At 45.4% G+C, this 14,936-nt stretch overlaps 1 protein-coding gene across 1 annotated transcript in view; it reads right to left on the bottom strand.

Annotated features, from left to right (window-relative positions):
* Positions 1-14,936, bottom strand: part of LOC138481152 (ETS-related transcription factor Elf-1-like) — a 621,807-nt gene that overhangs the window by 541,644 nt on the left and 65,227 nt on the right. Inside the window, exon 2 of the mRNA XM_069613090.1 lies at positions 2,789-2,870. The gene's annotated coding sequence lies outside the window, so the exon portion shown is untranslated. The remainder of the gene's footprint in view (positions 1-2,788; positions 2,871-14,936) is intronic.

Raw genomic sequence — 14,936 nt, forward strand, 5'->3', positions numbered from 1 at the left:
TTATCATGCCTGCTCACACTACAGTTGGTTGCTGGTGAGAACACTGCTCGTGCACCCATGCTCACTACCTGACAATTTGAATACATTTAACCCCACATTGCTACCTTTTCACAAATTGTGTTGGGCCATTTACACATGTTCTTATGCCATATTTATGGAGAGCAAACCCACGTGTTTGAGGAAAAATGGTAGTTGCATTTAGTGTAACATGAAATCAGGGTCGGAAAAGGGCACAACATTGTCTCGGGCACCAATGAAAAAGTGGCCCACAGTTGCAAATGGCAATTCATTCCTTTTGTGACACACTGTTTAAGTAGTACCCAAGGGGGAGGTTTGTGATCAAAGTTGATGCAAATTGTGCATTTTAAAGACTATTGGTGAAGTAACTTATCAAACTGGTCCACGTGGGCCACAAAAGTTGCCCACTTTGACCACAACAACTGACCCACACTAGCATTTTGTGTTTTTGGTTCGGGCATTGCCCTATAGGCCAGTTCGAGCCTTCAGGAAATGATTGATACAATTAGGTCAACCATGCAATAATCAACCTTCAGCACTAATCTCAAAGCCAGAAAAACAACCCGACAAAGTTTGTTGTCACACCAAGTGCACGCGGTGAAGTATGGATAAATGCAAAGCTACACACAGGATGCAATTCTCCAGTAATTTTCCGAAATTCCATTGGACCACTTTAAAGCGTTTACAACTGGACAATTGCGGCCAAGGGGAATTTTTGGTATTGGAATATGCCAATCAGATGAAAAAACAATTGGAAATGCTGCTGGATAATGAAAAATAATAACTGAATCCAAACACTACCATTAGCCACCAATACCCAGCTCCAAGACTCACAAATAGTTTTCTCCGGAGCATTTCAGCAAATGACCGAAACACCTTAAATCAGCAACTGTATTCAGTAGAAACAGTTTCAACAAAACATTTCTCCAGGGAAACCCAGTTTACGAGAACTGTCCAGAGGCAGCGGTACAAGCTTGTCACAGTATCTTCTGTGACAACTCCATTAGCACTGACCCTAGAAAGCTAATTTCATCTGAGACTCAGGTATTCTTTTATTTTGTAATATTCCCAATCTCTATCTAGAACGAGTGCTTAATTTGTGGGGGTGTTTGCCAGGGCTCACCCCTGGCAATTATTTCAGAGACCAGTTTAAGTTGTATTTTGGCAACTTTATTATTTTCATTGTCAGTCGTAGTAACACAAAAAGCAACAACAGCATGGCCTAAATTGGCAGGTCATTGCTAATTGTCAATTTCCATGAATAACAATGAGTTGGAAGGTGACAATGCTGGTCACTCATGCTAGCCATGCCTTCCCACTGCTCCACTCAGCCTGCCTGACATTGGTGCAAATTCTCTACCTTCATAACCAGCAGCACAGTCACAGCAGGGTGGGTAGGCAATAACAGGACAGTCACCAGTGAGCACCTCCAACAGAGGGACAAGGTCAGTGAAAAGGCCAGTGTCGAAGAGGAGTGCTTGTCACAAGTGACAACCTGTACAAGAAGACCTTACTGCAATGTTTGACAGGAAATTTCATTAGATCAGTAATGATTGTGCCTGTATTTGTCTATCAATTGGCCAAAGGAGGAAAGCATGTTTGCTCTTGTCTGTGGTTAGATGGCCTTATGCTCCACTTGCCACTGATAGAATTAGAGCAAAATGTTAACGATGATGTGTTTTAAAGAAAAATGTAAACATTTATGTTATTTCGAGTCACAAGTAATATGTTATGTCGACGCTGCCAGAGTCAGATCATTCATCACCTTCAATGAACCAGTGGGCGTTGCAGCTTTAACCCCAAATATGTTGACACTGTATGGAGCAGACGAGGGTGGTGTCCACCCCGGTGTGTCACAGGCGTGCTAGAACATATTTGGGCCTTGGCACATATTTCATACAAATTAAGCACTGTCTAGAACCTGGACCAGTGGTCAAAGTGTATGCAAAGACGTAGTGGAACTATGTTCCCTATTGGTCTGCACCTGCTCCCCCACAAACCACATTATCACGCCCCCTCCCAGGCTCAATCCAAACCCCCAAACAAACACATTTGCTGTTTAAGGGAATGTTCAGTGCAGTGCACTGAAGTGTACGTTTCAACTTCTTCCTACACTTTTATTTTAAAACTATTCTGGAACGGTTTCTTTTTAAGTATAAAGTATAAGAACAGTAAAGCATACAAAAAGAAGTAGAGGAGCACCGTTTCCAATCGCTCCCACCCACATCAACCACTGACCTGAACCCAAAACTAGTCTAAAACCTTCCAGAGGTCATGTCTGCCATAGCTAAGCTTGTGTTTGTATGCTACTGACTGTTCATGTGTCATTGAAAATATAACCACTTCATCCTTCACTATTGGCCAGAATCGTGAGACGGGTTTAGAGCCATAAACTAAAAAAAACAAAAAAAAAAGAAAATTCTTAGGCCCTAATAAAGCATTTTAGTTAAAAAAATATATATTAAAACAGCATAAAACTAAAAAGCACTGGAGTGGAAGACAGATCGGCACATATTTGGGAGCAGTGGAAGTTAAAGCTGGCAGGAGGGGGAATATATATTTAATGATGAAGTAAAAAAAAAAGTCCAAATTTCATCATATATAGATTCTACTAAATGAAATGGGCTAAGCGCCGTCATATCGTTCTTTGATAGCATAGACACACACCTAAAAATAATATATCTATTTCTTCTGCTAGAACAGGACCACAACATTTCATATTTTTTAACAATAGATTTGGAAAAACATTTCTGAAATCTAACAATCTTACTTGCTTTGGTGACAGGTGGGGTCGTCAGTGTTATTGCCTGAACAAAGGGTTCCAGTGTTGTTCCATTGGTCAAGGTCTGGAACTGTTAGATTTAGAAAAAGGGAAAGAGCATTGTTTTACTGTGGAGTTCATTCTAGAGATGACATTAAGAATTGTTTACATTAACAGCAAATCATGGAAATTATGGATCAAAAAATGCCTCTTGATGGCATGGTCAGCAAAGATGTAAAAAATTACGCAAACGGTTATTTACTTATACGCTCATCCCGCTCTGAGGCATACAATCTGACAATCATACCTAAATCAGAATCTTTTACTGTTTGTAGAAGTATCAACTAGCCAAGACCCCTGTTGAAGAGATGAAGTCTCGAAACGCGTTGGGTCATACTAATACATTTATTTTTCTGAATGTACATCTTTTCTTAGAATATGATGTATGAATTTTACTAAAATACAGTTTACATACAATATGCATTCAAGTTATTGAAGATACTGAGTTATCAAACCGGCATTATGATTGTTTTCTTGAAAACTATGTGTTCAATTCTTGGTTGATTACTTGGTCTGTGAAAGTGTGAAGGGGATGGGAGTTTCCTTTTCTTTTTGTTATTATTGTTCAGCCCATGTTTCAGGACTGTTTTTTCTCCCCCGAACCTTAAAATATTGAATACTACATCTTTACCTCTATTCAAATAAATATCTACCCAATAATTATACTATGGTGTGCATTGTGTAACTTTTTGATTTTTTGATATGCCATGAGTGCAGCCATGATATGCCAGGGTAGAGAGATCATAGTCACAGCTATCATATCAGTACAGTCGCAGATGACCAACTCCTGCCAATGAATGCAAGCTATAGTATTAAATGTCAAGCATTGTCATCGTTTGCTTAAAGCAGTCTCACATGCCAAAAGGGTGCCAAAATGTCCATCCCTATGTAAAGCCACATAAGACCGGGTGCAGCCTCCAATGACAGGTACATCTATCATACGAAGTGCAGACTCATAAGCCGAGGTACTGTTTTGACAAGCTGTACGCAACCATATTTGGGCAGTTAACTTCCTTGTACCCGGTATAGCCTTATATTTCATGTAAAGGCATTATGTGTTAGAGACAGCCTTGCATACACTTGTACTGTCATGAAACAGAAACGGCAGGCTCAAGAGCCCATGTACTTTCGTTATTGGCTATATGCAGTGTCATGGGGTCATGAAATTCCCCCTTACAGAGGGTTTAGCGTCATTGGTAGATACAGTCATTGTATGTTAGATGCAGGCTGATATGCCGACATGCTGCCATCAAAGGCCAACTGCAGCATCATGTGCTGTGACAAATCCAGAGAGATTGTCACCTCACCCTAAAGGGGAGCCACCCCTTTGAAACTAAGGAGGTGAGCCCACTATGCTTAATAGCCACTCTAGGGGACCGGGCAAGCAGGCTGCCCCTGGAGGGGATGAATACCCAAAGAGGGGTATATGTCACCATCTCTCTCCCCTTCCGCCCTATCCCCTGAAGTACTAGCACCTTTGTAGGGTATCCCAGCAGAGCTTAACTGTGCCAAAGGAGGTGTGGCCGATGAGGGAGAGAGAACGCTAGTGTTGACAGGCAGAAGCGGGACACCCACCAGGAGGTGTGCAGTAATACTATTGCAGGGAAAAAGTCTGAAAGAAATTGCGGCAAAAATGCCATGGTTTGACCTGCTAAAGGTGTACCCATTATACCATTTAAGGAGAGCAGGGGTTGTGGGGGTGTCCCCGCTTCACCTTAAATGGTATAATGGGTACACCTTTACCGGGTCAAACCACCCCATTTTGGCCGCGATTTTAACACATGGAACCCACCAGGAGGGTGCAGCAAGGCCTTGTCTAGTCTATGTGGAGTCCAGCTGAAAAGTCGCATAAGCAGCTCCGCGATGACAGGAGACCCAACCCGTCTCAATGTCCCTCCCACGGAGCACCGCTGGAGAAAACCAGTGGAACGGGAGGCGGGCAAAAGAGAATGGAGAAGCACAGCCCAAGGGGGGGCGTGAAAAGAGAAAGAGCCCAGGAGCACACAGAGACTGAGGAAGCCCCAGACAGGTAAGAGCGTGAGAACACCCCGGAGTGGGCAGTTGTAAGGAAGGTATGGCGTCAACAGTAAGACAGACACAAATGACCACCGTTCAAGGGTGTTTATTGAACTTCAAAAAAAGGGTATGATAAACGCCTATCTAAACCTAAATCTACAGTTGGGAGCAAGCTACGACCCTCAAATAATAATAACGCAGTCCTAGTGGTGTCTTGTCAAAATAAAAGGGGCTATACTCAAAGTCCTATTGCCAATCCTTACCTCAAAATACAAATAGTGTGGGAAATAATGTTATGAAAAAGAAAGAAGTGTTAAAAATGATAGGCCGGGTTTTCTGGCCGTTGTCCTCCCTTCCCAATGTTTTTAGCATGGGATAAGGCAGGTCCCTTAGGCATGGCACAGCTCCTGGCTTCTTTAGCATGAGGTTACAGTTTACTCATCATCATCAGGGCCTTTGGAGCATAAGTCTCCTTGCTTCTCAAAAGTCTCTTCACTCAAAGGGCCTGATGCAACCAAATAGACAAGTTATTTTCCCTTCTGGATATTCACAAGTATTCACATCAGGTGATTCACTATCGACACTGCATCCCCCTCAACCGGGCTCAGATACTTTTAGCAAAATGTTCCCCAAAGGCTTCCCTCTGCCGGGCTCAAGCATGTCTTTCACCTTTCACTTTATCACACAATGTTCGCAGGTTCCTCCTTTTCTGGTGACTCAAGGTTCACCACAGATCCACTTGTGCTGGGCTCAGATCCCTTCTACACAATTAGTCTCTCTCAGCCTGAACTCCGACCAATGTAATCTTTACATCAAGTATCAACGACTTTCGAATGTGAACAGGGTTTGGCTTGACCCATTGCAGGACCACTTCGATTTCACAATTCTCTTTCTTTTAACGTTTGCACCCTTCGGTTGGATACCGAACAGAGACTTTCGAATGAGCACCCACGTGATGCCGGACCACTCTGTCTACGGTATCGTATTTTAGCTTTAAATTCATTCACTCATCTACTGTCTTAATAATCTACTTCATACAATGTTGCCACTTGCAACCTTGGTTTCCACACAGATGGTCTGGTATCGGTCTCCCCAACTCACCGGTTCTGCGGACTTCACTGGTACTGTTTTGTTGTAGGAGCCAATGACAGTACCACAATGGCAAACGCTTCTCCCCACCTTCACTATCGACACGGGAGAGCCTTGGGTATCTCAGACATACAATGCAGGATTCTTTAGCTTTAATTCCAAGTCTTACGTTTCCTCCAGGTGAAGGCTCATGAAAGATGTGGTTTGTTGGTGAAAAGGTCAATGGTATTTCCCTCCTTGCAATCCTCTTCGGTCTTGCCAGATTCCGCCTTGTATTAAACTACCATCTTGGAACTGCTGCTTCCTTTTGTGCTTTGCCTTGCTCTGCATGTGCTTTCGTGCTCCGCCTTTTATCCGTGTGGTGAAGTGTGATGGAAGTCAGGTGTGTGTAATAATCAGGAACTGCCTGAACATTGTAGTGGTACATGTGAGGTATACGGCTCAGGTGTTAGTCCATTTTCCCTCACAGTGAGTTGTCCGTGAGAAAGTGTTTGTGTCGAAAAAGGGGGCAGGGTTGAGACTCTATGTACCCTACCGGGTATGATGGGGTAAAGGTGTTACAGGGAAGGGGATACCGCATCTCGGCATCCGGTGTCCCGCTTCCACTCCCCGAAGATCCTCCATCAAGGTGCTCCTCCCGCACTGGTCCACACCTAGGAACTGGATCCAAAAGAGATGGCTGTGTCCTGGCCACCTGGATGACAGATCCCAGGGGACTAGCGGGTGAGACACCTTCAGGTTTCTCACAGATTGGAAAGAAGAAGAACCCCATAGTAGGAAGAGAATGAGAAAACTTCAGAGTTGAGTGAGAAGGTGAAGAACCCCAGTGAAGGAGAAGAGTGAGAAACCCCCAGAGTGGGGAGTGGAGACTGAGAGAACCCTAGTATGGGGAGGAGTAAACACTGAAATAATGCCAGAGGGGAGAAAGACTGAAAGAATCCCAGAGTGGGAGGAGAAACAGAAAAAGAAACCCAGAATGGGAGAAGGCGATGGCAAACCCAGATTGGGCAGTGAGACAGAGAAGAGCATCAGAGTGGGTACAGACCAACAGAAACCCAGAATAGGGAGTAAGAAAGATTGAAGGACTCCCCGAGGAGAGAGAGCGAGAAAAAATCTCAGAGTGTGAAGAGAGAGATAGCGAATGAGAGAACCCCAGAGTGGGGAAGAAACAGAAAAAGAAGCCCAAAGTGGGAGATGCCGAAAAAAAACTCTTCAATCGTCAACATCCTCTTCAATCTGGCTTCCGACCTGTGCAGTTTGCTAAGTCAGCTCTCTTCAATGTCAGCAACCACATCTCTTTCGCTCGTCATGCTAACAGTTCATCTATTCCTATTCTTCTCCGCCTTTCTGCAGCCTTCCATACCATCAACCATTCCTACCTTCTCGCAACACTATCTCTCCTAGGCATCAGGGACAAGACTCTCACTTGGTTTGCTTCATATCTCGCCCAGACACACTTCAAGGTCTGCTGGAACAGCCTTACCTCCCTTTGCAGCTCCATTAAGGTTGGTGTTCCCCAAAGGTCAGTCCTGAGTCCACTACCCTCCACTATCTATAATTCTGCTCTTGGAACTGTGATCTCCTTCTATGGCTTCTCCTGTCAACTCTTTGCTGATGACACTCGGATCTTCTCCTTTCCCTCCTTATCTGACGAGCTATGGTCAAACATTTCCAACTGTCTGCCATCAAATACTGGATCCCATCTCAGTCACTAATGCTCAACTCCACCAAGACGGAAGTTCTCTTCTTCACATCTTACAACCTATTGCTCTTCATCTCCAAATCTGCCACTGCGGCCAAACTTTATCTCCTCAACATCAGAAAAATAAGACATTGTCTACCCTTCAACACTGCTAAGCACCTAATCTCCTCTTTAATACTCTCTCGTTCTGACTACTGTGCCAGTCTACTCTGTGGCCTTCACAACTATGCTTGTTCACCTCTCGACAAAGTCCTCAAGTTTGCTGTCCATGCACTCTTCAACCTTACCCGTTTCACCTCCACCTCCCCAGCCCATCGTCAAATAAGCTGGTTATCAATGAGACAGAGGGCAAAGTATAAACTCATTCTCATTATCTTCAAACCTATACATGGACTTGCTCCACTGTATTGTCCCATCTAACTCCCTACTCTCCCTCCCTGCTCCCTATGATCATCATCTTTTTCTCACCTCCTTGCCACCTCTCGTGCCCCTCGAGCTCCCTCTTATTTCTGCTCTCTTCCTTTCCTTGATCCATTTCTCTGGAATGCCCTCTCTCCCTCTCTGAGCTATTCCCACTCTTTCTGTATTTAAATCCACCCTCCTAGCTCTCCTTTCTGAAGATACATTTGCATAGCATTCTACGCCAGTACATCTCCCGGGTCGCCCACGACAACCCCACAGCACATAGTCTTCGTCCCTTCCCCCTAAAACATAAGACTTCCTCCAGTATCCTGTTCCTATATCATTAACTACTGTACTTGTCCTTGGTTTGTGTATATACCTCCCCTGCATCATCTGATCTTATATCTACATCCTCTCACCCATTGTTAAGGACAATGATCCTCTGCTCTGTAAATCAACGTTAAACATTTTTGTAAGCATTTTTGTGCCAAAACACATTGTTTTCCCATTAATGTTCAGAACATAAAATAAACCACAGAGTGGGGAGTGAGAACCGAAAGGGACAGGGTTGAAGTCAAAATCCAGCAGCCAGCACTTGTAAAGTCTTTTTGTTGTTTGACGTTTTCTTTTGGCGATAAGGAAAGTGAGCAGGTTAGAATAGGATTGTGGACAGAGGACTTCGTTATTATGTTACAGACATCCTGAAGGCTTTCTTTTACAGAAAGGGGAACAAGCTTGAACGCTTAGGGAAACAGTATTTTGAACATGACAAAAATAAACTCTTTAAACTATGCCTCTCTGTCCAATTCCTGATTCTGACCTTCCACGGTGTCCAGATACAGACTTGTGCCCACCTAAAAGCTCTTATCTTAAGGGGTTGGGACATAACATCAAAGGAGCTTTGGAAGCCAGCAGGCACAGGCTTCTTTGGCTTTTTATGATATGCACATATACTAAACCAAAAATCAAGGGAAGGAACACATGTTAGAGATCTCAAGTGGTCCCGTGTCATGTGTGAATAGTGCATTCAGTTCTGTCTTTTCCTTGCATTTTGGCCCTTGTTTTTTTCCATGTTCCATGACAAGGGAGTTTTACAAGTGATCGAATGCAAAGTCCAAACAGAGGCCTGTATGAACTGCTCACATCTACAAGGACAAACTGGGGAGTCTTCTGTCTATACAATTATAATCCTTTCCCATGTCTCGCGAGTCCTGTCCAAAACCCCTGCTGCCCCATATGTGTATTGCTGTGTTAAAGCACTATGTATATGCCCTATGTCCGACCCCCCACCCTAGCATATTAAAAATGAAAAAGCAACTCTTTGGAGAAACTTCATGGACCCAAAGGTTTATTTTGCTCCCGATTGTCATAAAGTCACACAAATTAATATGTGCTTTTTATACCTGCATGACTTTGAAAAATGTAATAGACTCCTTATTCACAAAGGTGTCCTGCGCATTGCGGCAAAGCAAATGATACGCTGGCCTGCACCCTTCTATTCAATAGATTTGATATGATAGGTTATTAATAACGCGCATAATTCCGGGGTCCGAACCTGTGGTGCTCTGTGTCGTCTTGCTTCCAAGGCGAGCACGCTGCCCCCTGCGCTATCCCCCTGAGACACGAAGCACACGCCTGAAACTATTGCACTCCCATTTGGGTGCTTCAAGCACATTTGACAAAAACAGAAAATGCCAACAAAAAGGAAGCACCATTGCTATCCCTGTTTGGGGGGCAGAACTACAAGTAGGACAGCAGCAATGTATACCTCTGCTATCCCAATTTAAAAAAAATTATGAACGGGTTAAACACGTCCCTGCCTTGTATGGCTATGTTCCAAACTTGTGTAGGGGAATGTGTTTGCTTTCTGAACATTTCCAGCTTGTACAAAAGTGTGTAGAAACGCCACCTTAGTTGAACAAATGAGCAAAGTAAATGAAGGGGGTGAAGTGGGGCCATCTAAGATGCACACATTCAGAAGCAGTTTGTGCTTTGTATGAAACTTTACTTGGCAATGGGGTGAAGGAGAGGCGCTCGTGTATCTCATAACCTGATGTGAAAGAACGTTTTGAAACTTGCGTCTATAAGGCAGGTACATCTACTGTTTAACATTTCATAACATACAATGCACACACGATTGCCGTCTAGCAATACATTCAGATTCATGAAAAGACACATTTCTCCCCTAAAACAAAATGCAAATGTTTAAAAAAAGTTGCCTCCTCAGGTCTTAGAAAATAAGTGCATACTGAGCAGTATTGGGACACAAAAAGGAGTGCAACAACTGAGCTGCCCAGGTCAGATCTGAAAAGGAGGAGGCCCAGCAAGCACTGGGAGGAAACCAGCTAACTGAAAAGACACGAAGGGTGTCATGTATTAATTACACTTCAGAGGTGTGCAGGTAGCGGGGAAAGCTAGGCCTGGGGACTGCTTGCACACCCAGTAACATGCTTCCAAGGGTAGTCGCTGCCGCCTTGGTCTCCAAGACAGGGGTCACAAGGGCAGTGCCAGGGGCCACAAGGGGGCCGCCGAGGGCTACTGCACAGACGAAGGCGGCATGTGCAGAGCATACCTGTGTGACTCGCCGGGTGGTGCACAGCCCCAGTGCCCCCTTCGAGGATCTGCACCCTTTGAACAATTGCACTAATAGTGTTGAAGAGTCCCTGTCCCGTTTCCCCACAGTCCCCTATGCCTGTTAGAATGCCAAGTGGGAAATACTTTCATCCATCAGTACAATTTAGACCTGTGTCATTTGTTGTGTGTGTCTACTCCTGACAGTTTAGCTAAGCGAAAGTCTCACCGTTATCCGCGTGTTATTAGGCGGGCACATACTTGCCGCCCTCCAAGAAACGCTACTATGCCCAGTTTTTGGGATATCCACATTTAAAATAGAGCTGCATGACATGCAGAGCAATTATTGCCAGCTCGCCAATTCAGCTGTAGATTTGAACACAGAACATATGCAGCACTAATGGGTACAAAGACAATCAGACTGGTTCATACCCCACTCCAAGGATTTGTATTTGCCGAATTCCTTAAGATAGTAGGAGAATTGGAGTAAAAGGCATCTAAAGGTCCTCTCGGCTAGCATACATCTATCGGCCAACTCGGTGCATGCATCCTTAGTTAAAACCAACTGCTTTCTTATTTAAAGTCACGTTAATGTGTATGACAATCCCACTTTAAGTGGACTAAACCCTCTATGCGCGTTCTGCAGCGTGGACGATGAGTGGGACGTTAAGAGCACAGAGCAACGGCCAATCACGGGAGCAGAGCATGTCAATTCCATGCCACCCTTCAACACGTCACTGGCCCTTTCCTGTCAACCTTGTTAGCCACTTCTCACACTCTGGTCGAAAAGGACACCTTGGCAGGCAGCCAAGGTGGCACATGCACATTCAAGAGGCGGGCAGCATTCTGGCCCCAGGGCCTATGTGTGTTTGCATGGAGCGAATGTACAGTAACACGTGCACTATGGCAAATACTTCCACTGCAGCATTGCCAAACGAAATGTTCAAGAAATCATTCAAATGAGTACAGCATTCACATAGCTTGGTACACACACGACTATCTGGGTTGAGGGGGAAATAGAATCAGCAGGAGGGAGCAATAGAGGGGAGCTCTATAGCACTACCCTGGAATCCCAGTGAGCTCTAGGTGCTCCCGGAACAAGATGGAATGCTGTAGAAGGAAGGGTTCACGCTTTTACCAAGTGAAAATTGGCAGTGCATGCAGTTGGTTTGTAAAGCATGTGCCCTACGGCTGATCTTATGGGACCGTAGCTACTCCCCTGCCGCTCCTGTGCATTTTGAAGGTCATGTCTCAGTGTGGTGGGTCAGAGCCACATCAAAATGTTTGCTTTTATGTTCTTTGGGGTTTAGGGGTATGGGTTTGCATTGACCCTGACCTGTACTTAAGGATCCTGTAGCAAAAACGAAGCACTCTTCTGCCTGCAAGACCAAGGGACTTTCAACATATTCCTCAACCCCATCTTGGTCATTTTCATTGGCTCCCAGAGGAACCTGTCACCACACCACAGATGCAAATGGAAATACCACTGTAGGGCTTTTTCCATATCCTTATACATTTCAGAGGACTGTGCCCCCCACTTGAAAATTCTCTGGGAAAAACGAAGCTGTTTTTCCTTGCAAGAACTCGAAGCCTGAAACTGCTTCCTGGACCTGGTGGAAGGCATCATGAATATTATCACTTGCTCCTAGGTGGTCATGCGACACACCCCCTCCCTCCTTCTGGCATCGATCCCAGACGTCAACTGTCAATGGTTAAACGCAGCAAAGGGCAACATCCATTTTGAGACTGTCTGGGTAAAGGCCTGGCCCTCTGATAAACAGAAGGCTTCCTAGCCCTGTAGTGTTATGCAAAAGAGGGTAGGCGAGGAAAGGGGTTCACATCACCTGCTCCCTGCTGCCATACTCTTCTCTACAACCAATAAACACCAAACCTCTGTGCCCAGCTACCAAGTTATGTTCCTTTTGGGGCTGAGCATCAGAAAGGGACGCTGTGGCGACCCCCAAAAGGACCAGTAGAAGAGGGAGAAAACAAAAGACTGATCTTGCAGGGGGCGGCTTTCAGTCGGTCTTTAGTTTTCAGTGTTCGGACGCTAAACCTCTTGGTCACTCAACCTAAACCCATTCCATTCCATTCACCCATCTCGTTTCTCTCAAGGAGCACCCACTATTCCCTTCACATCCAACTGTTCCCCCTTAGAACACACTCCAATACAGAATCTCCCTGTAACAAAACCTCCCTTCTTGCTGACCACTTTGACTAACCCCATCACACTGTGAGGAGGCCACTGAAACAAGGATTCCACAAAATGACACTGGCACTTATGCTACCTTGAACACTGGCTACTATTTTTCTCACTCCCCTCAACTCTGTACGAAATGTGGGGTTGTTGGCCTCATGATCAACAAAGGCAGTCCAAATGTCCCTACGACTCCCCTCTGATTTTCTATCCTCTTCTTTTAAACCCATGCTGCCCATCGTCTCACACCACATGCTCTCTTCCACCAGCACCTCGTCTGTCTCCCCTGTCACTCTTAACCCATTCTTCCAGTATCTCGACCTCCGTTGCTTCTCCCCAGCATGATGAAGGCCCCAAACTCCTGCTGCAGTACACTCTCTTTGATCTTTCTCTCTTTGATCTTTCTCACCCTCCATGACCTGCTGACCCCCAATTGTGGCAGCTCAATTAAACTCATCTTCGTTGCTTAATTCTCCTCCGCCCCCCATGACGTTTCACCCTCTAACCACAACAACTCATTTCAGTGTGTCTGTCTCCCTGCCGTTTCCTTTTACCATCACTCAAAGAAAATGACTCTTTGCTCCCTACTTATACCATGTCAGTACTTTCTTTAAAGCTCTTTCCACCTCTTTTCAAATCTACTGCATTGGCATTCTTGGACTTCAATTCGTCTGTGGCAGCTCCCATCCTTAATCATTCATCTCTCAAGCCATCCAACAGCTGAGAAAAACCATGTTCTTCCACCATTTCCACCCTTTCCCCCCACGTGCCATGCTTCATTTTTAATTTTTTTGCTCATTGTTCTCACTACTGTTTTGCACTAAGCTAAGTCCAATTAGAACCCGGCGAGGGCGCAATCAGAATGAAACAAGCATTCTGATTGGCCCTCGCTGAGGGCATTACCCGGTCGGGATTCCACTGCCATTGTCCCCGGCAGGGGGTGTGGCAGCCCCTCAGCCAATGAGGTTCGAAGCGGGGACATCCCCGCTCCGAGCCTCCCCATGGCTGAGAGGCTGCCTTCGCTCCCCGCTGGGGACTCATAAGGCTTTTTTTTTTCCTTCCTCTTTCCTCCCGCCTCCTTGCAGCCACCCCACTTACATTCTTGCTCCTGTGTCCCTGTTGGGGGGCGATGGCAGCCTCCAGGTGTGTGGAGACTCGGAGCGGGGCCATCCCCGCTCCGCGCCGCTACACGGCTGGAGGCTTCCATAGTCCCCCGCCGGGGACCCAGGTACGTATTTTTTTTTCTTCCCTCCCTCCCTCCTGCCTTCCCAACCCCACCCAACTTACCTTCTTCTCTGTCTTCTTTCGTGAACGGACGCGCTGGCAACAGTTCTGTTCCCAGCCCATCCATCCCGATGGCCGCCATGGAAAGGGAAAATGGACTCCGTTTTCCCTTTCGCGGAGACCACTTACTCGGCAGGTTTTTTTTTTCTGTCCTGAAACGCTGAAGCGTTTCGGGATAGAAAAAAATGCTTTTAGTGCCCCGGTCACGCAGATATTGCGGGCCGGGGTACTAATAGCTATATGCTCCTCACAGCGGGGGCATTGCCGACTCTGGTAATGCCCTGGGGCATTACCTGATTCGGCAATGCCCCCGCCGCTTGGGGCATGTAGCTCAATTCTCACACTAAGCCCATTTCTTCTTTCTGACCTTGATCCCACAGAAATGCTCGACCTTCGAGTCAATACTTGCCCCTGCCACTTCACTCTTTCTTCTTCTCACACTCCACTGATCACTTTATCAGTAAATTCTCCAATAAAATCTCAAAAATCTGTATGCCCTACATGCATGATGTAATAAGTGATGTTATCAGTCATGTCATCGTTGTGGTCATACTCTGCGCAACAAGGGGGTGCATAGTTAAGGTGGAGTTGCTCAAAATGCGATTGCTGAATTTCAGGGGTTTTGTTACGTTAAATCTTGTCACCTTAACTCTCTTAACAAAGGATTTTCTCACTGAATATATATATTATAGTGCTTCTGTAGGAAACGCGAACATTTAATTGCTAATAACTTTTGTCTTGCAGGATAGATTTGGCTGACATGTTGCAAACAAGAAGTTTCAGATCTGAGCCAAATCAGCAAGGCATTGTGGGTATGCAAATTAAACCCAAATGTG

This window comes from Ambystoma mexicanum, chromosome 5p, assembly GCF_040938575.1.
Source record: "Ambystoma mexicanum isolate Mex_15411 chromosome 5p, UKY_AmexF1_1, whole genome shotgun sequence".
NCBI classification, from domain to species: domain Eukaryota; kingdom Metazoa; phylum Chordata; class Amphibia; order Caudata; family Ambystomatidae; genus Ambystoma; species Ambystoma mexicanum.